Raw genomic sequence first — 21,349 nt, forward strand, 5'->3', positions numbered from 1 at the left:
TCTTGTAAACAGTCCACAATGGGTATTTCTTAAATTCCATCCAAAAAAGTCTTTGTCTTTTAACTGGAACACTTAATTCAATTTTTTAGGAAAGCAAAGAAGGAAATTGACATTTATTGAGCACCTAGGGCTGGCGCAGTGATGCGCATCTATTTTATTTTTTAAATTCTCACAACTACCCTGTGAGGAAGATTCCTTCTCTGTTCTCCAAGTGAGGAAGCTGATATTCTCTATAACAGGACACTCAAAGGGCATCTAGTGATGAATGACAAAGCTCCTGTCTTTCCAACTACACCACATATTCTTTCTGCCGACCACACATAATTCTCTCACTCCCAAGAAATCTTATACAATGAGGATTATCTGCCTAAAGTTCGACTTAAGTTAAATAAATCATTTATTCTGCATGTATTTAGGCATACGTGTGGTATAATATAAATCCATAATGACCATTTCCAGCAATATATAAAAGCTTGAGAAAATTTCAGTTTAACTCTCCTCTGCCATTTGGCCTCAATAAAATCCTTGAGAGAAACAGCAGTCTCCCAATGGACCACAGTATATAAGAAGGTTGAGGGTTGGACTCTTGAATCTGGTGTTCCAGCTCTAGGTACCTTGAGTAATGTTATGCAGCTCTTGCCAAAGTACACAGTGAAGTATTTTAATAAAAGAGCAAGTGGAGGCTTAAAACTCAAGCAACTTGTAGAAGGGTATTTTAATTTTCTGTCATTCACAAGTGCCTCTAATTAATGCTGCTTATATGCAGTTGGCATATTTATGACTTGAGTTTCCTTCTTATATTCACTCTTTACTTTTTTCCTACTTATTAGCAGTGCTCAGGGACCTAGGAGCAAATAACTAAAATTCAGTGGAACCTTAAAAATTTGTCAAAGAAGACATTGATATAACGATGGGAAAGCAACAATTATTTCTACCACATTCTTTAAGCTGATTTAAATCTAATTTAGGGCTCTTCATCTGTTTAGAAAAATTCTGGCTCATCCCAGAAATTATTATTAAAGGAATTATATTTTTTTAATTAAAGGAATTATATATTTTTATTATTATTAAAGAAATTATTATTTTTTAATTGTTTAAAGGAGGGGATTCCACAATAATATGACTCTAAATGGTAAATGGGGATGGTAGATTATAAATTTAGTACGAGGTAAGTGAGCTGATTGTAGTAACATTAGCCGTTGAGTTTTCAATGATTATCCATGGAAAGCCCATTGCAATGGAAGCTAATTATGCACAAAATGAAATATATAAAAATATGTGAAAGGAGACTTGTGATTTGGCAATATGAATAACTGATCTAATATAGGATCTTCTCCTCAAAATGGAATAGTAATGTTACGTAGAATTTAATAAAGATAAGTAAGTAAACAAATACATAAATGGCCGAACTCAGAAGAAATAATGGAAATCTTAGATTACAAATTATCTCTTAGATAATAAGAGAACTCATATTGAAAAAAGGTAAGCAACTGCTTTAGCCTGTAACACGCTGTAAGAGAGAAAACCCTGAAATAGGTCCTTGAATCCAGGATCTAGCATTTACTCCTTACCTAGGGGCAGAAGAGCAGCAGCTTTAGGCTGGAACTGAGGGCCTGGCATAGGGCAAGGTTGTAATTGTAGCGACCTCCTTCACCTGTGTGAGACTAAAACACTCCCAATCAAGAGAAAGGCAAGATGTTTGACTTTGAGTGGAAAAGAATGTCTTCCACCAAAAATAAAACTTTGGTTAAAAGAAATGTAGTAGAAGGGGTTTGGGTTCAATATAGATTTCATACAGGTCCTTGAAGGGTGAATAAAAGGAATGGGAGATAATTAATAGTCAAGAAGACAATGACTGAGGTTATTTCATAATTGATGAGAAGCATAATCCTTATATTTACAAATCACATTAGGGCAGAACTAGGGCAAATACAAATAAGTTCCTGCATAGACATGTTATCACACAACTGCAGAACCTTGGGGCACCTGGTTGGCCAAGCATCTGACTCTTGGTTTGGCTCAGGGAATGATCTCAGGGTCCTGAGATGGAGCTTATGTGCTCAGCAGGGAGTCTGCTGAAGATGCTCTCTCTTCCTTTCCCTCTGCCCCTTCCTCCAGGCTCTCTCTCTCTCTCTCTCTCTCCCTCTCTCTCTCTCTAAAATAAATAAATCTTAAAACAACAACAACTGCAGAACCCTGAATTCAAAGAGAACATCATAGAAGCAACCAAAGAGAAACACTAGATTACCTTAAAAGAAATAATAATTCGATTTTTCAGCAGCAAGAAGTCAGAAGGCGATGGAATAATATCATCAATAAGATGAGGATTAAGAAGCCTCTGTCAAAATTGCTAAATCAATTCAACAAAAAATTATTAAGGATATAAAAGATCTCAACAAATCCCAAATCTGTTTCTTTGAAAACACTTAATAAAGTAGATAAATCTTTGGCAGACCGATAGTAGTATGGTGGTGGTGATGGTAGTTGTAATCATAGTAGAACAAGATGAGGGAAAGGCACATAAAAGAATTTAAGAGGCTGCTGATAAAATTTAGAAGAAATTACTTGAAAGTTTAAGGACATTTTTTGAAAATTATTTTTCTTTAAAGATTTTATTCACTTCAGAAAAAGAGAGCATGAGAGCATGAGAGCATGAGCAGGGGGTGGGGCAGAGGGAGAACCAGACTCCCTGCAAAACAAGGAGCCTGAGATTCATCCCAGGATTCTGGGATCATAACCAGAGAAGAAGGCAGATGATTAAGCCACTGAGCCACCCAGATACCCCTATTTAAAAAATATTCTTATCAAAATTCACTCCAGAAGGAAATGGAAATAGCAATTCAAATGGACCTCTGAATTATTCAAGAAACTAAATCAGTAACCAGAAATTCACTCACAAAAAAAAGTTTTCAAGCCCAGAGGGTTACGGAAGTGAGTTTTAGCAAACTTTCAAATAACTGGCAGTTACTACTTCATATTATTTTGTCCTGTTAAAAAGAATAAAGTTGAAACAAAGAAAACCTTAACTCACAGGGTGCCTGGGTGGCTGAGTGAGTTGAGTGTACATCTCTTGGTTCCATTCAGGTTGTTGTCTCCGGAATTGTGGGATCAAACCTGGAGTTGGACTCCATGCTCAGCACAGAGTCTGCTTGTCCCTCTCACTGCACCCCACCACCCAACCTCCACCCTACTCGTCCTTGGGCTCTCTCTCTCTCAAATAAATAAATAAATAAATAAATAAATAAATAAATAAAATCTTAAAAAAGAAAAAGAAAACTTTAATTCATTTTATAAATTTGCACATGCTTGATATTTACTCTGAAAAGCATGAGAAAAAAGTTATAAGTCAATTTTATTTATAAGACTATGCTTAATCCTAGTGAGCATGAGGCTATGCATAAAAAATACATCCTTCTTAGTGATTAAACTTTCAAAGTCCCTTTAGAGTCAGTAACCAACCTGATAGCTGTTTTGCTGTTTCTTTTAAAGTTGTAATGTTAATTCTATAGTGCAATAAGAGAAATAAAGAAATAAATAGGAGGTAAAACAATTAGAAAGCCAGAAAGGAATACTCACAGGTCAGATGATGTTTTATAGCAAAAAGAACCAAAAGGAAGTTAGAATTCTAGAAATAAGAAGGGAAATCATCAAAGTGGCTGGCCAATAAATTAATAGAAAAAAAGTGAGTAGCTTTCTCAAAACTTATCAATAACCAATGAGATATAGTGACAGATAGAAATCCCTTCATAATAACCTCAAAACGAAAAGTTACTTAAGAATTATCTATCAGGGATCCCTGGGTGGCGCAGCGGTTTAGCGCCTGCCTTTGGCCCAGGGCGCGATCCTGGAGACCCGGGATCGAATCCCACATCAGGCTCCCAGTGCATGGAGCCTGCTTCTCCCTCTGCCTGTGTCTCTGCCTCTCTCTCTCTCTCTCTTTGTGACTATCATAAATAAATAAAAAAAAAGAATTATCTATCAATATAATACATGACTTAATTGAGGCAATTGTAAAAGTTTACTTAAAAGCGAAATGTAAGATCAAATTGTGTAAAGAGATACCATGCACGTGGATGTAGTGATTTAATTTTCTAAATATGTCTATTTTCCTTATCAATCTATGAATTCAATGCTATTTCAGTCAAATTCCAACAAAGTTTTTAAAAAGTTGATCACAAATTTACATGGAAAAGTAATGAACCTAGAAAAGTCAAGTCCAATATTCAGGTGGGAGGGCAATAGGAATAATTCTATCAGACTACTAGACATCAATATTATTTATAAAAGTAGAGTAATTCACACTTTAAAACCATGTGGCATCAGGACAGGATAAAGACATGAATGTAATAAAAAAGAGAATCAAAAATAGAATACACACAATCCTTAGATTGAATGCTTTCCTCTTAAAATCAGATAAAAAGCGTGCTATCAGCATTGTAGTGAACATGCTAGCCATTGCCAACAATAGAGGGACAAAGGAAGGGAAGAAGGGAAGGAGAAGGGGGGAGGAAAGGAGGAAGAAATTAAAGGCATTCAGATTGGAGGATAAAAAGTGAAACTGTCTTTAAGATGGATAAGATTGTTCTACATATAGATTATATTAAGGGAATATTTTTCAAAATATAAGAACTCATAAATAGTTCATCAAGGTTTCAAACTATAACATCAAAAACAAAAAATACATAGGAATAAATTTGACAAAGGAAGCATAAGACTTACATACTGAAAATTACAAACACTGCTGAAAGAAATTGAAGGAGATCTAGGGGTGCTAGGGGTGTCTGGGCTCAGTCATTAAGTGTCCGACTCTTGATTTCAGCTCAAGTTCATGATCTTAGGGTCTGAGATCAAGCCCTAAGTCCCCCTGGGTGTGGCACCTGCTCATGATTCTCTCTTTTTCCCTCTTCCTCTGCCCCTCCCATGCCTATTTCCCATTCAAAAAAAAAAAAAAAAGAAAGAAAGAAAGAGACAGAGAGATCTACATGAATAAAAGATAGATTGAAAGACTCAACATTAGGGAGAAAATTCTCTAAATTGATCTACAGTTTCAAAATAACCCCAATCAAAATCTTAGCAGGAATTTTGTAAGAATTGACAAATTGGACCTAAAACTTGTAAGGGAATACAAATGGTCCTGAATAAAAAACAAAACAAAACAAAACAAACAAACAAAAAAAACAACAAATGGTCCTGAATAAACAAAACAATTTTTTTAAAGATTTTATTTATGTATTTGAGTGCAGGGGGAGAGGCAGAGGGAGAGAGAGAAGCAGACTCTGCACTGAGCAGCCTGATTTGGGGCTCCATCAAAGGACCACAAGCTCATGACCTGAGCCAAAGGCAGATGCTTAACCAACTGAGCCGCCCAGGTGCCCCAACCAAAACAATTTTAGAAAATGGACAAATTTGGAGGACTTAAATTACCCAGTTTCAAAATGTACTATAAAGGTACAGTAGTTAAGATAGTGTAATTTAAAAATAAGGATAAGCAATCCTAATGAATGGATTGAAAATATACAAATTTATATTATATTACATTATATTATATTATATTATATTATATTATATTATATTATATTATATAAATTGAAAATATAAAAAGTAACCTTTATCTGTATGATCAATTAATGTTCAACAAAAGTGCCAAGGCAACTCAGTGGAGGATATTTTGCTGGGACAGTTGGATAGTTATATGAAATAGCATGAATTTAGAACCTTATCTCACATAATATACAAAAATTAACCCCAAATAGATCACAGACCTAAACATAAGAGCTAAAACTATACACCTTCCAGAAGAAAACACAGGCCAAGAATCTTAGGTAGGAAAACCACAGCAAAATCCATAAAAAGAAAATGTACATATTGGACTTCATTAAAAATTAATTTATTTTCTGCTTCAAAATGTATCATTAGGAAAGGAAAAGATAAGGTGTCTGCTGCCCACAGATATCTGTAAATCATGTATTGACAAAGGACTTTTGTCCGGACTATATAAAGAACTCTTTCGACTCAATATGAAAACATAGCACAATTTAAAATGGTCAAAGGCACGAGCGGATATTTATGAAAGAAAATAAAGAACGTAGATGGCTTAGTATGTGAATAGATCTCCATATTATGAGCCATTAGGGGAATGCAAATCAAAACGACCACACCATACCACTTTACACCCACCAGAATGTTTAAAATCAAAAAGGCGACTGGCATCAGGTATCGGTGAGGATGTGGAGGAAACAGAACTCCCATATATTGTTGGTGGGATTGTCAAAGTGGTACAGTTAGCATAGAAAACAGTTTGGCAGGTTACTAAAAAAGTTAAACTTTCTGAAATAGCCTCCTAGGGCCTCCATTAAAAAATTACCACAGACTGGGAAGCTTAACCAACAGAAATGCATTTTCTTGAAGATCTGGAGGCTGAAAGTCCAAGACTAAGGTGTTGGCAGGTTTGGTTTCTCGCAAGGCCCCTCTCCTTGACATGCAGATGGCTATATTCTCATTGTGCCCTTATGGGGTCTTTCCCCTACACTTGAGGAGCTCTGGGGTCTCTTCCTCTTCTTATAAGGACACTAATCAAATTGGATTAGGGTTCCACCTTTACAATCTCATTTCACCTTAATTATTTCCTTAAAGGCTCTCTCCCCAAGTAGAGTCACATATAAAGTTGAAAGGAACACAATTCAGTCTATAACATGCAGCACACAATCTGGCAATCCCACCCCTATTTATCCACCAAAAAGAAATGAAAATATGTGTTTACACAAAGACTTGTATGTGAATATTCATAGTAGTGTCACTCGTAAGGGACATAAACATGACACCATTCTAATGTTCGTGAACTGGTGAGTGGATAAACAAAACATAATCTATCCATCCAATGGAATAATACTTAGCGATGAAAAAGGAACACACTACTGACCTGCCACAGCATGGATGAACCTCGAAAACCTCTAAATGCAACCAGACTCACACACACACACACACACACACACGTGTGCACACACGGAAATTATGGGATTACATTGATGTGAAATATCCAGAAAAGACAAAGCTATAGAGACAAAAAATAAATAAATAAATGATTGCCTGAGGCTGAGTATGGAATTGGGGATTAAAAACTGCAAAAGAACACAAAGGAACTTTTGGGAATAGTGGAAATGTTTGAAAACTAGATTATGGTGATGGCTGTATAACTATAAATGTTATCAACAATCATTGAATTGTCTACCTAGGTGAGTGAATTTTATGTTATATAAATTCAGCCTAATAAAGCTATGAGGGGGGGGACATTAAGAAAAGAAATAGTAAAAAAAAAAAAAAAAGAAATAGTATAGCAAGTCATGATAGAGTTAACCCATGAATCCTAACACTTTCTCCTCCCTCGTAGGTCATATTCCTTTATGGAAATGATTAAGTTTATTTTACAAGTATTTCTGGTCATTAGAAAACAACTCTGAAATGAGCTATTGACAGTAAGACATTGGTTCTCAGGAGAACTCAAACATAATCCGAGGTGACTTTCTAATATGGAAGGACTTTTTATTTGCAATCTTTCTTCAGCACTGTTTGGTTTTGATTCAAGACCACAAAGTTAATTTCTTTCAAAACTTTAAAAGGATGTTGTCAAACATTACTTTTTTTTTTCCCCAACAGCCAATTAGGAGCAAAATACAACATACCGTTCTGATTTTTATTAAAGATCAAGGCCACATAGAAATCATACTATAGGTAAGATGTCAATTAGTTGTAAATTGCCTGTTGATGGCTGCATTCATTTATGAATTTTTCTTCCAGGCTTTTTCCCTTATGGGAAAAACAATAAACAATGAGATGTTCTTTGATTGATATTCCCATTTTCAATCAGAATTTTTCAAGCATCTGTGGAAATGTTAATGTCGCTATGATGCTTTCCCAAAGCCCGGAGTCTTCACAATCCCTTTGGACCTGGACCCACTTCCCAAGCCAAAAGTCATTTCCAACTTTATGCTAGTAACTTAATTGTACCTTCTGATTTGTACGATGTTGCTTAAAATTCCGTACAGTTTGGATAAACTTCTGCATCTAAAGCCAGTTCCTGTCTTAGGCCAAACTCTGAACTAAATTAACTGACCATAAACCCTGTGACCCCAGAGCTATATCAAACCATAACACCAGTGCCCAGTGTGCAAAATCAAAGTAAGACATGCAGTAAGAATGCCTTCCTGTGTCAGCTAATGAGGCGTTTTTTCCCTAAAGTCAAAACCTCCTAGTAGACAGACATTTTTAATCATTTCATTTTTATACTCCAGGTTTCAAAGTTCAAATCCTAATTGCCACACGACAACCAGAGGAATAAGATCTTTTTCTCTTTTAATTTCTCTAAATTGAAAGGAAAAAAAAATGGAGATAAGCCAAGTGATAGAGAAAATCGAAAAAGAAAAAAAAAACATCACTAGTTATAGCTGTAGGCTATAATTTAGGGAGTTATATAAGTTATAAGTTAAAGAGATCAAATTTAGACCCAGATTGATCTGGGTTTAGTTTCCGTGTTGCTCCTCATCAATGATGTCTCTTTGAGCAAATGACGTTCAATCTCTAATCTTAATTTCTTCACTGGTATATGGGTATAGGCATGACTCTTCCTCAGGATTATTCCGAGAACGAGGTGAGATACCACAGGGGGTTCACAATCTGAGATATTTGAACTGCCTTCGGGCCGACTGTGAAGTCCTTAAAACTGCAACAGAATTTTTGTGTATAGAGTGTTCATAGTTTTCCTCAATTCTCAGAGGAGTTGGTGTGCTCAAGAGTCACTGACATGGGACCCATATGTGTTCAATGAGTGTAAGTTGGATGATCAGTTCTGAGAATGCGTTTATGAGGTCAGTAATCTCTTTTCTTCTCCATTCTGGAATAAATGGTCAGATTTAAAGTTGCAAAAAGAGTAAGATTCCCTTCTGAAGCCTCCTTTATACCACACGTGTAGATGCACTCAATGGGCAATGAGAGGCAGTCCCGCTTGGTGGTGGAGAACGTGGCCTTTGATTCCAGACTTGGCTCCCCAGTTACCATGTTGGACTTGGAAGGAGCCTCTAACTCCGTGCGTGCTTCAGTTTCCTCATCTGTAAAATGGGGGCAATAATAATATGCACCTCATCGGGTTATTTCGGGCAAGCCTGCGAGAAGTGTGTGAGCCAGTGCCTGTGTCTTGGCAGACACTAAGAACAGAGGAAAAAAACAAACAAACAAAAAATGAGCTGAGCCCTATCCTCTTGGAACTCAGTTGAATGGAGCCTCCTTCAGTGATCTAGCCCAGGGGTCACCAACTTCCATTAGGATTTGCTGTGGGAACTGCTGGGCATTTGCTCCACTTGATGCTGGCTGGCTGTGGATGAAAAAGGAACCTCTTACCCTTTTTTATCTAAAGGATAATGCTACTTCCTCTACCTAAACAGCTTCTGCCCCTGCCTGCCCCCCCCCATTTTTTAATAATCTTATTAATCTTTGAGCATATCAGAAGCTATTAGAATAATTCCAAACAGAATCAACTTTATATAGATGATAACAACAGCAATGATACTTGTTAACATTTAATGATTACCACGTGTTAGACTTCTGCTGGAAAACTTCTATTCATGAGTTGACCTAATCCTTGTGACACTTCTCTAAGATGGACAGTTCTCTGAGATACTGTTATTCCTATTTTACAGATGAAGACACTAAGCTGAGCTTCTTTCTCATAGAGCGGCAATTACTTACCGGAGCCAAGGTTCAGATTCAAGTTCATCTCTTAATTACTCAAGGGTTTATTTTAGGTTCTGTAATTGAAGGGCTACCTGACAGAGGCTGTTCCTATTGTAAAATGCTGCCTTGGAAAATCCCACCATTGTGTTTTTAATGCCAGAATTCCTGATAAAAGTGACGTGTTAAATCACTAGCACGAAGTGTGAGGGTTCTCCAGAGAAGCAGAACTTGTATGTGAGTGTGTATGGTGTGTGCGCACGTGTGTGTATACACAATGACACAGATTTATTATAAGGAGTTGGATCACACAATCCTGGAAGCTGCTAAGTCCCAGGACCTGCCATTTATGAGCTGGAAACCGACGACAGCTAGTGGCATAGTTTCAGTTCAACGAAGGCCCGAGACTCAGGAGAGCCAGTGATGCAAGGTGTGATCTGAGTGCAAGAGAACACTGCTGTCCCAACCAGAAAACACTCAGGTAAAGAGAGGGGATTGTCCTTTACTCTTTTTTGTTCTATCGAGACATCCGAAGGGTTGGATGAGGCTTACTCACATGGGTAAGGCCAATTACCACCACGCAAGGTATCGGGAAATAACTGTCCCTAGAGGCAAATACACATTTTCAACAAAGAACAGATACTGCATAACATAATTTACCAGCTATTAGTGAAATATTTTATTTATTTCTAATGTCCTACCTCATAGAAACCACAATTAAAACTCAAATTCTCAGGACGCCTGGGGGGCTCAGCGGTTGAGCACCTGCCTTTGGCTCAGGTTGTGATCCTGGGGTTCTGGGATCGAGTCCCATGTCGGGCTCTCTGCATGGAGCCTGCTTCTCCCTCTTCCTGTGTCTCTGCCTCTCTCTCTGTATCTCTTATGAATAAATAAATAAAATCTTTTTAAAAAACCCCTCATATTCTCTGTTAAACTCTTTCGTGGTGACTAAGATTTGTGGTTATCCAAAAAACTTGTGTTTTTCCTCTTGCTTTCTCTTCTTTTAATCTGAAATGATTTTCCTTGTAGAGTTAAACTCAAGTCATTTGGGTCTAAGAGGTCATTTGATCTGTCCTCTAAAATTGCATTCATGTTTGTCTATGGTTTCTCAGAGTTCTTGCAAATAGTTCAGCAATTTTCTTGAAACTTTTAACCTATTGATTAATAAAGAAACCCTCAGAAAAGTACAGTGTTTGCACTTGTGTGCATTGAATTAATTTCAAAGTTAGTAACACGTTGTAGAATTTTTAAACTTATTTTCAGTGATATTAAGTAAATGAATACTCAGCAACACACAATATTCTTGACTACTTTCCTGTTAGCACAGGTCAAACTACCCAAGATTTCCAAGATTTGCCTGTTTGCATGTGCAGCATTCGCAGCTGCACCTGGTTCATCCAGAGACATCTGGGCCTTGGTTGTCAGGTCTTTGCTGTTACTAATACTTTTTGAATGAAACGTTCTTTTTCAGATTCTTTTCATAACTGGCTCTTTCTTATCTTTGAGTTCTTAGCTCCAATTTCACTTCTTTACAGAGGCCTTCCTGAAACATTCAGTGTAAAAGCACTGAACCTCACCCCCCAGGAAATTCATACATCTTAGTGTTTTCTTCTTCACAATCTCCGGATGTCTGAATGGCTAATTTGTTTATTTATTAAAACCTGTCTTCTCTCTAATGAAAGCTCTTAGTGCCTGCTCCATAGTAGTTATGCAATAAACATAAAATAAATAAATGACCTAATGAATTAATGCTTATGCTTTTGTTGCCTGAAAAGATCATGGGGAAAGCCCCTTAGAATATGTTCTGAATATTTTATTGCCTAAAATGTGTTTTTTAAACTTCTCTTCGGTGATAGGAGGGAGTAAAGAGCTTGAAAACCCTGCAGCCCCCAAGGGAACGGGACACTTGGGTGGAACTGTGGTGGAACTTTTTAAACTGTGTAGTTTTAAAAAGTAAGGATTTATTGGGCTCATATGAAAAGAAGCCCCCAGGCCAGTTAGTGTCAGAGAAAGTAGGGAAGAGGACCATGATGGTAGAAGGTTTAGGGACATAATACTTTATGGGCCTTTCTTATTTTTGCACTGTTTGCAAGCAAAGACAAAACTAGGCTGCTTGCCCTAGTTCCATGTTTTCTCTTGGAGGATGTTTGTATGGTCTTGGAAGATAGAGATAGTGTCTCCGTTCAGACCAACAGTCAGGTTTGGTAACTGTCCACTATACTGAAGGTAATGTCTCCTTCCTGGGCAAAGGTCACAGAAAATCTGGATGCTCGGTCAAAACATCTGGGGAAGATATCTGGTTTCCCACTTATTTGTAAGGTATTCTGCTCACTTTGAGTTTCAGATTGCTGATTTTGTAAAAATGGTTTCAACAAAATATGCCTGAAGAACAGTGCTGATGAATAAATAAGATGACGTAATGACTTGTATCATAACAGGCACATTTTAGGTGCTCACCTCCCGCCTATTTCTTTTCTTTGCTCCCCTTCCTTCTTCCTGTATTCCATCCTGCATTTCTTAAACTGTCTTCAGAAAATCAAAATGCCCACAGTTCTTTGGAAGATCTCGACCCACCTCAAATTGTAAAGAAATTGATATTCATGGACATAGAATGAGCCTAAATTCCTCTCTCTCTCAAAAAAAAAAAAAAAAATCCCGATCACCTCACAGAGGCCTACATAAATCATAGTCAAAGTCCTCTAACACGAGGTCTTTCACCCCGATATCTTTCTCCACCTTATTAAATATATGTGGGTCACCTCACCCAGTGAAAAGAGGAGAAGGGATGTGTCAGGGTGAAATAAGTTCAATTGTAAATAAAAGAAAACCCAACAAACAGTTTTAAAAAGTAAGGATTTATTGAGCTCATATGAAAAGAAGCCCCCAGGCCAGTTAGTTTAAGTGTAATGATGATATCAACGTTCTTTCTAAGCTGCCATCCTTAACTTGCCGACTTTTAGCCTCAAGCTTGTGTTTTCTTGGGAACATCAGATGAATTACACCAACAGCGCCCATTTAACTCTCCAGTAACTCTTGAACTCTTCCCCTTAATGTTCTTTAAAATTTCCTTAACAGCATTTACGGACCCAATAGCTCTTAGCCTCAGAGGAATCCTACCCAGTGGGGCTCCACTTCAGGCCCAGAACATTGAAATCTGCCACCAGCCTTTTGCCACTTTTTCTCTATTAGAAGGGCACAACGACTATTGGGTGATATTTCCATACCCTGCTGTGGTACCAAACTCTTTCCTGTTCCTGGTAGAATGCTCATTAGATTGTGTTATTCCACTGACTAATATGTTTGTTATGTTGAAATTCAGCATATCAGTACCACTGATCTCATCTTCGGTCAGACCCTTTTATTCCTCAGAGAACCCCAAGAGTAGTTTGCCCTATTCAGGAATAACAGTCACAAGGGAAGAAATGCCATGTGACCCTATGTCACCACCCCCCTGCCCACAGACATGACGAGGTGCAAACACATGTCAGTCCTAAAAGTTGGGGCACTGGAAAGGAGTGGGTATGAGGAGGAAGGACAGAAGGAGTATGTCCCTTAACTGCAGAATTAGACAACTGCTTACATGTCAAGAAGATGTAATTCACTGTCAGAAGACAAGAATACCATGCCTAAGCAGTCCAGGGTGGCTGCATCAGCTCCACACAGAATCAAGAATCCAAGTCTTTCCATCTCTCCATATCACCATAATTTCTGTACCACTCGTTTCTCCCGCCTCATAGTTACAAGATAGCTGCTGATTCTCTTGGCCACCATCCACTCTTTTTGTTTTTAAGATTTATTTATTTGAGAGAGAGAGACTCTCCAGCAGACCCCGGCTGAGCACAGAACCAGAGATGGGGCTGATTCCACGACCTTGAGATCATGACCTGAGCTGAAATCCAGAGTCCGACGCTGAACCAGCTGAGCCACCCAGGTACCCCAGCCATCATCCTCTCTTATTTTTATTACATAACAGTGTCACATGGCCGCTTCCAGTTGTGAGATTGTCTGGGGCATAAAATGTTCTTGTTGCAAAATTTGGCTTCTGATAGCAAGGAAGGAGAGAATGGATATTGCGCAGATAACTAGCAACATCTGCCACATGATAAACTGAGAAGTGGAGACTATGCAAGCTTTATAAATTACATCTGTCTCCATTTACTGGCTATGGTCACATTTTGAATTATTTTCTATTGAATCCAATGAATGATCTTTAAGTCTCATTTAAGTTTTAAAGTTGAGACAAAAATCCTGTATTTCTTCCACAAAACCCTGATCACTTCCCTCACATCCTGAACTCCTCCATCGCTCACTGTTGAGTCCCATGCCATTATGTCTGAAGTCTTCAATCACAACCCACTGAAACCCATAGCAGTCAAATGGTTAAAACCAGAGTTCCTAGAAAATTCACCTGTAGGTGATTAGCTAAAGCCATCTGAAAAAGTAAGGTATTTCACTGCTTGCCACATAACATTTCTCCAGCCCCAGCCCCCGTAAAAATAAAATATCTTTAATGGAAGCCAACTCATTACCCCATAAAATTACTACAACACATGTGCTTGAAAATGTAAGACAGATATTCTTAACTTGGCATTCCGTAGTGAACCACAGAAATGCTCTCCAAGAAGTGATTTCATTTTGTTAGTTTTATATTTAAAGTCACATTTTTGGCAGGCAATCCCAAAGACAAAATCTGGGGGGCAAAGTGGCCTGTGGGATAGATCTCAGACTTTTGGTTGCTTTCCCTCCTTGGTTTGGATAGTTTACCTGTCCCGTGTACGTGACACATTGAAGTGTCTCGAAGCCTGGCTCTGTGCTTCCTAGATGTCAACCCTCTCTTGCGAGCCTTCCTCCTATCCTCCATATTAAGTATAGTTTATTACTTTAGCACACAGTCTGGATATAAACCAGTCTGGATCTGAATTGCTACTTTGGTACTTAGTAGTAGTAGTATGACTTTGGACAAATTACCTACTTTTGCCTCAATTTACTCATATATAAGGTAAGGATCACAATAACATCTACCTCATAAAGCTATTATGAGGAGTACATGAGCTAATATATGAAAGCTCTTAATAGTGCCTCGCATGTAACGTTATGTAAGTGGTAGTTATTATTATTATTATCATCCAGCTGGATAACAGGAAATGACCTAAATTAGCCAGCAGAATGACTCCCCAACGTAAGCCTTTTAAAGCCAGAATGAAAGTATCCTATAGAAATACGTGCAGAAGGGGGCAGATATGGGTAGAAGAAGGGACTCAGGAAGCTGAGTGATCATGAAAAGTTGCCTGGGATCAGAAATGTTATTTCCTCTGAATGCTTAGCGATGATGACATTTTAGAGTATAGAAGAACCTCAGAGTTTATCTCACACAGTTCCTTCATCTTATAGAGGAAAGACTGGTACGCGAGTTACTATAAGGTTACATAAGAAATTAGTGGAAAGCTGGTACTATAATTCGTGTCCTGGCCCCTGATGCAGTGATCATTTTTCTACATCAAGGTGAGAAAATTTCTTCGTTCCTTCTCAGGTGAGAGTGAGAGGAGGAACGGAAGTGCCATTTAACATAGGCCATGAATCCCAGCGATATCTGCTTAGAAGAGGCCCATTCCAACTCAAGAACATTTACTTAACACAACATCTTGATATTCCAGAAGTCTTTAGGCTTGGATCTCTACAGCTCTTTATTCAGCTGATTGTCTACCTCCATTTCTTATTGTGAAATATGCAACTTTTAAACAATAGAATAGAGGTAACTTGAAATCTTTGAGAAAGGCCAAAAGATGTGTTACTTTTTCTCATCTGGAGGGAAAATTGATGATCTCTCTTGTTCCTGTTCCCATCTCTGTTCCTAGAGTGTAGCTATTGATTTCAGAATAATGCCCAGCACTGTGGTATATATATATATATATATTCGTATAGCATTTCATTTCCCAAAGTGCCTTCACAATCTCCTTTAACTGTCCCAGCTATGCTTTATCATCAGCAGCATCCCCACTTGACAGATAAGGAAATTGAGACTTAAAAGGGATTCAGGGACTCTTTCAAGATCCTATGAGTGAAGGCGAAGCCTGATTTAAGAAACAGGTTGTCTGAGTCATTCCCACTTTCATTCAATTATTCTACCAATATTAATGTGTGCTTTCTATGTGCACTGAGAATACAGTGGTGAAAAGGTCGCTCAAGGTCCTTGCTCTTATGAAGCTTACCTCATGGCTGGGTCAGTTCAGTTCCATTTTAACACACAGTGAAACTATTCATTGCCATCAGTGAATTTACAAACTAGGTAAAGAAGCAAAATATACCTAAGGGATCAAGGATAGGGAAATAGGTATATTTGTAAGATAATTTAATGTAAAACAAATGATAAATGGGCTGAAGTGAATAAGGTAGTGACCGGGGGTAATCACAATGGTGGAAATAACTGAGAAGGACCACCTGGAGAAAGTCAGTGTCACTGCTTCCCTTCCTGCCCCCCCTGCCCTTGTCACTCAACACATCCTAGTCCCACCCACACTGGATTGCTTTCATTTCTTAGCACACCCCCGTGCTATTTTATCCTGCCTTGCTACTGTTCCTGTTCCCCATACACCTTTCCCATTATTTCTTTTTAAATAATTGACATACTTTTCATTTTATTCACTCTTCAAAGTCTCATTCCCAAAACTGATATAATCAACACTTTCTTAGGAATTTTTATATTTTATCCAATAGCTGGGGCCTCCTGAGAAATAATTGTCTCTGGGTAATAAAAAGAAAAAGTCAATTTATTATAAACTGGAAAATTTTTTCATCCTCATGAAATAAAAAGACTATAAGAGAAAGACATGCAGTAGCTCACTGATTCAACACATATTTTTTTATTGTGTACTAACTATCCTATTTTTCTAAGTAAAATATATATCATTGAATATAAGGGCCATCCTCTTGTGAAGCTTTAAATTACAGTGAGGAAAACAGACAATGAGCATACATAATAATGTAGATATATAGCTTAAAATTATTGTGAATGTAAAAAATTAAAAAGGTAAAGGGATTGTGACTGAGAGGAGAGTGGACATTTCGGTTGACTCCATAGCACTTAATCCACCTTCACTAGAGAAATAGCAACAATGTGATTTGAGGAAGGGACCTCAGGCTCTTAATACTATGAATACACCCCACCCACATTATTAATGATTGGGTCAAGCATAATCAGGTGACACAGCTCTAGCCAATGAACGAAAAACAATTCTGATGCAGGCATTTGAGAGTTTGGGTTTTATTTTAAAGAAACAGTCATGAGCAATAAATAGCCTTCTGGTATTAATAAGAAACCGATAGCCCAGATGTTCCCTGGCCTCATTGTACAATCATGAAAGAAACCAGCTTTAGAAAGAAGATGATGCTGGGGCACTTGGGTGACACAGTCAGTTAAGCGTCCAGCTCTTGGTTTTGGCTCAGGTTGTGATCTCAGGGTCATGAGATGGAGCCCTGCCTGGGGTTCCGTGCTCAGCACAGAGTCTGCTTCGAATTCTCTGTCTCCCTCTACTCTTCACCCCACCCAGCCTCTCTCTCTCTCTAAAATAAATAATCTTTTTTAAAAAGAGAGAGAGAGGGATGATGTTGTAGAAGCTGGAGAGAAGAAAAGGAAAAATGAAACTCAATCCCATTCAGGATTTCCTTTTGTGTGTTTCTATTGTTTAAGTGGATTTGAACGACATTTTCTTTCACTTGGACCTGAAAGCAAATGACACAAAAGGTTGGGTGGTCGGGTAAGACCACTCTGAAAATGTGGCGTTGGAATTGAAATCTAAATGAGGAGAAGGAGGCAACTGGTCACCTAGAGGATTTGGAAACAGCCAATATAGAGACCCTAGAGGGGGGAAGAAATAATCATCAGCCTTTTGAGGAACAGAGGAAGGCAGTGTGGTCAGAGAAGAGTGAGTGAAGGGCAGTAGGGGATAAACACACATGGAAAGTCAGGTGAGAGTCAGACCATCTAGAGTGTTGTAGACCACAGTAGAGGTGTAAGCCAACATTCACCCAGAATCACAATATCCCTTCTCTGAAAGGTACAATAGGAAAATAATTTTTTGATACTCATTCTTTCTGAAGTCATAGATTTTTTTTAAAATGCTCTCTACGGCGAAGAGCACCTCAAATGTGCTTTAGCCTTCCTCAGCCGTTCTGGAGCTGAGACCCACATCTCGATGTTGAAGATCCTAAGCTATCCAATTCTGACGGAACACTGAAAAATGCACATCTTTTTTAGGATTACAAATGCCCATAGGGAAAGAGGTGGGCAGAGAAGCTATGATTGTAAAGAACTTGTTTAGACAAATGGGAAGGGAGAAAGGAAAGCCAATATCCACATTTCTGAGCACAAAAACAATTCTTCCATAAGGTAATTTTCAAATACTCAGAGATGATTCGAGAATAAGTGTTAAATGTCACTGCTCATCTTCACAGTTTGTTTCATCACTATAAAATTGTCTCTAAATCCTTAACATACAGTAAAAATAATGGTTCCTTACTTTATTTCACCTGTATAGCAATGATTTGTACTTATTCTACCTCAAACCTAATATTTCAGTCATGTCTATACAAGTCTATCTTCCCCAGTTGATTGTGAATTCCTGAAGGAGAGAGACAACTTTAAAAACTCTTTTTAAAAAAAAAAAAGAAAAAATATATATACATATATTTTACTTCCTCTTCACCTGATAGCTCTAACAATATAACAGAAGCTCAGTACATTTTTCTGGTAAATTAAAGGCTCATTAATTGCCACTAAACACTGACAGAGACGCTAGGATTTCATTCTTCAACAATCATATCACACAAAATGCACACTGCAGAAGCTCATTCCAGCATTTTGTGACAAAATTTCACATAAAGGAAGGATTCTCTTTCGACTTTGGAATAAATGCATTTTGCTATCTTAGCAATTGGACAGCTGTCTGAGTTTCTGAACCAATAGTTCATTTATTTCATAGACGCAACTACTGGAAATTGCAAAAATTATCTAAAGATGTGCCTTCTTTCACAATATTCTTCAAGTATCAGTTTCTTTAACCAGTCAGTTCCTGGCATCCCAGATCTGGGTTTAGTGTCCCTCCTCCCATGTGTTCCTGCAGCAACCTGGTTTATATGGCTCTGCTTATATGGCTCCACCATATCTGGTAGATACACACAGTACATGTTTGGCTGGTTGACTAAGAAAAATTAAGTGACATCCAACTCCCTTCCCACCTCCAAGCTCTTACCAAGGAGTTAATCTAAATAATGTCTTCCGCTTATCTTTGATACAATAAAAAAAAATACCCACATGTTGTTGACATTTATAAGTAGCATACACTGCGCTAATAGCATTCACACGCATTCCTTCATTTCATTTCATCCTCAAGACCTTCCTATCCACATCCAGCGATCCTTCTCCCATCCTTCTCCATCTCCATCATGAAGCAGTGGAAACAGACACACAAAACGATCAATCTGGAAGGCCCAGGAACAAATGCTTGTCAAAACTACTCACTGATGTTCAATATACTTGACACTTCGAGTCTAGGAATCCCTTGACAGCAAGGGGAGCATTCGTTCGGTGGCCTCTTTAGCCTCCTACCGTCATGGTCAACAAGCATGAAGCGCCCCCAAAAAGGCCAATTGAACTGAAGGCAGAAGGATCATCTCTCTGGGAAGATCTCCAATGGGAAGGCTACAAACACAAGAAAAAAAGAGTTGGTTTTCCAGCCAAGTCAAAAATTTTCCTTGCTCAGGTATCTCTTTTCCTCACTTCTCCCACTTAATCAAGGTTTTACTGAAACAATAAATAACGCATTCATTAAAGTCAGGTTCTCTTGCCGACTGTTAACATTTTTTGTCTCTCTTTTGATTCTTCCTTAATAGCTCTAACGTCATCTGTACTTTTCACTTCAAAATGGGATATGTGACCGTGTTTATTCTCCTATTTGCTGGACATTTCAACAAGCAAACTTGGTTCAGCTTTAAGCTTTTGACAAAAAAAAAGTGTTCCTGCAGCTGCTGAGCCATCCTGGGTGAATCAGGACGAGCTCCCACAATTAATTTCTGAGGCTTTATACCTGTCAGAGAGAAACTGCAAGTGACTTCATTGGAAGAATGTCAGTGTCGGGCCTATCATTATGTGCCAGGAAATAGCCTTGGTCCCTCTCATCAGTTCCACACGAGGTACAAACAGAAGAGTCTGGATCTGTTTCTGAAATGCCCCATTTTCAGAGAGAAAAATTACTAAATTACTGTGATCTCAGTGGGCCCCATAATGGCTCTATTTTTAAGGGTGTGTTCACTTTTGTTTAAAATACTGCTGTCCCTTTACAAAGGTGATACCCTCTTTAAGAAAATCCTGTGAAAGTGCAGGTTTCGATTTTTGTCATTGGCGGGTGATGTGACATTTCGCAAGGCGGAATTAAAAGATCTTTACCTGTCTGGAGCAAATGAAGCTATAAAAGCCACTGCCATTTTTTCCCCCAATTCATTACGTAGTTGCTGCCCCACAAAGAGAAATGAATTCGCCATCAAACGTCCATACTTCAGTGTCAGCAGGCAAGCAGAAATGAGTTCATGATTCATGGGGAACTTGCAAGTTGGACTGCATGTTGGATCCGTTTCCAGATTCCTTCTGAAATTGGAGCCAATCGTTCTGGGAAAATCATTTGTGATCTAAACGATGCAAATAGTACACTGTTGTCTGTTCAGTGTTCTTGCTTGAAAGGTGTCCTCGGGTTCCTGAGGACTAGGAAAGCGGCTAAGGTCAGTCACTCAGGACCACATCCTTAGCCCTCAGGCCAGTCTGGGGGCCAGGGATCGCATTGTCGTCTTCTCATTCCAAGCAGCTCTCCAGCTAAAGCAACCTTTGTAGATTCCCTTCATTTTTTTTTTTTTTAAATAAAGCTACCCAGAGATGTTTTTATTGTTATCAGCCGAGCTACATCCTCTGCCTCCCCTAAAACATCTCAGGGCCTCAGAAATGTAATCTACTTAGGTGCCTCAAGGTGCACGGTGCTATGTCTCCGGAGCACCCGACGGGTATGCACAGACAGTGAAATGCAGGTTGTACCAAGGCCCCACCACAGGGATCATCTTGCTCAATTTTTCACTTTACACATGGAACACGCTGTGCATCAAGTTGGTTCAAGCCCTTTCCCAAGATCACAGAGTCAATTAGTGGGTGAGAAACCATGTGTCCTGGCTCCCAGTTTCTAAGCTTATGCTCCCCGATCTTCTCCTTGCCATTCCTATACCGTCCTGTGAAGGGCTGCCCCCGCCCCCCCACCTCTGTTGTCAGTGGGCTTCCAATGGCTCAGACACTGAGAGGCTCTGGTGGAGGTTGGGCTGCTGGAGAAAGAGAGAAGCAAAGAGGGTGTTGACATTATCCATGGGGGGCATTGCCGCCCATGAGTCTCATGATGAAGCAAATCAAGACTTAATCTTCACATTGAGGATGGAAAACTTCAAGGCTTGCGGGGGCTGCGTTGGTCACGTGGATGAATAAAGCAGGGCCCGTGGGCACCATAGGGCACACTCAGCCTAGCAAAAGAGGTGGCCATACAGCTCCAGCCAACCACTGCCATGTGCAAAGCTGGCTTGTGCTGCCTCTTCCTCTGGGGTT

Source organism: Vulpes lagopus, chromosome 15 (genome assembly GCF_018345385.1).
Source record: "Vulpes lagopus strain Blue_001 chromosome 15, ASM1834538v1, whole genome shotgun sequence".
Classification (NCBI taxonomy): Eukaryota; Metazoa; Chordata; class Mammalia; order Carnivora; family Canidae; genus Vulpes; species Vulpes lagopus.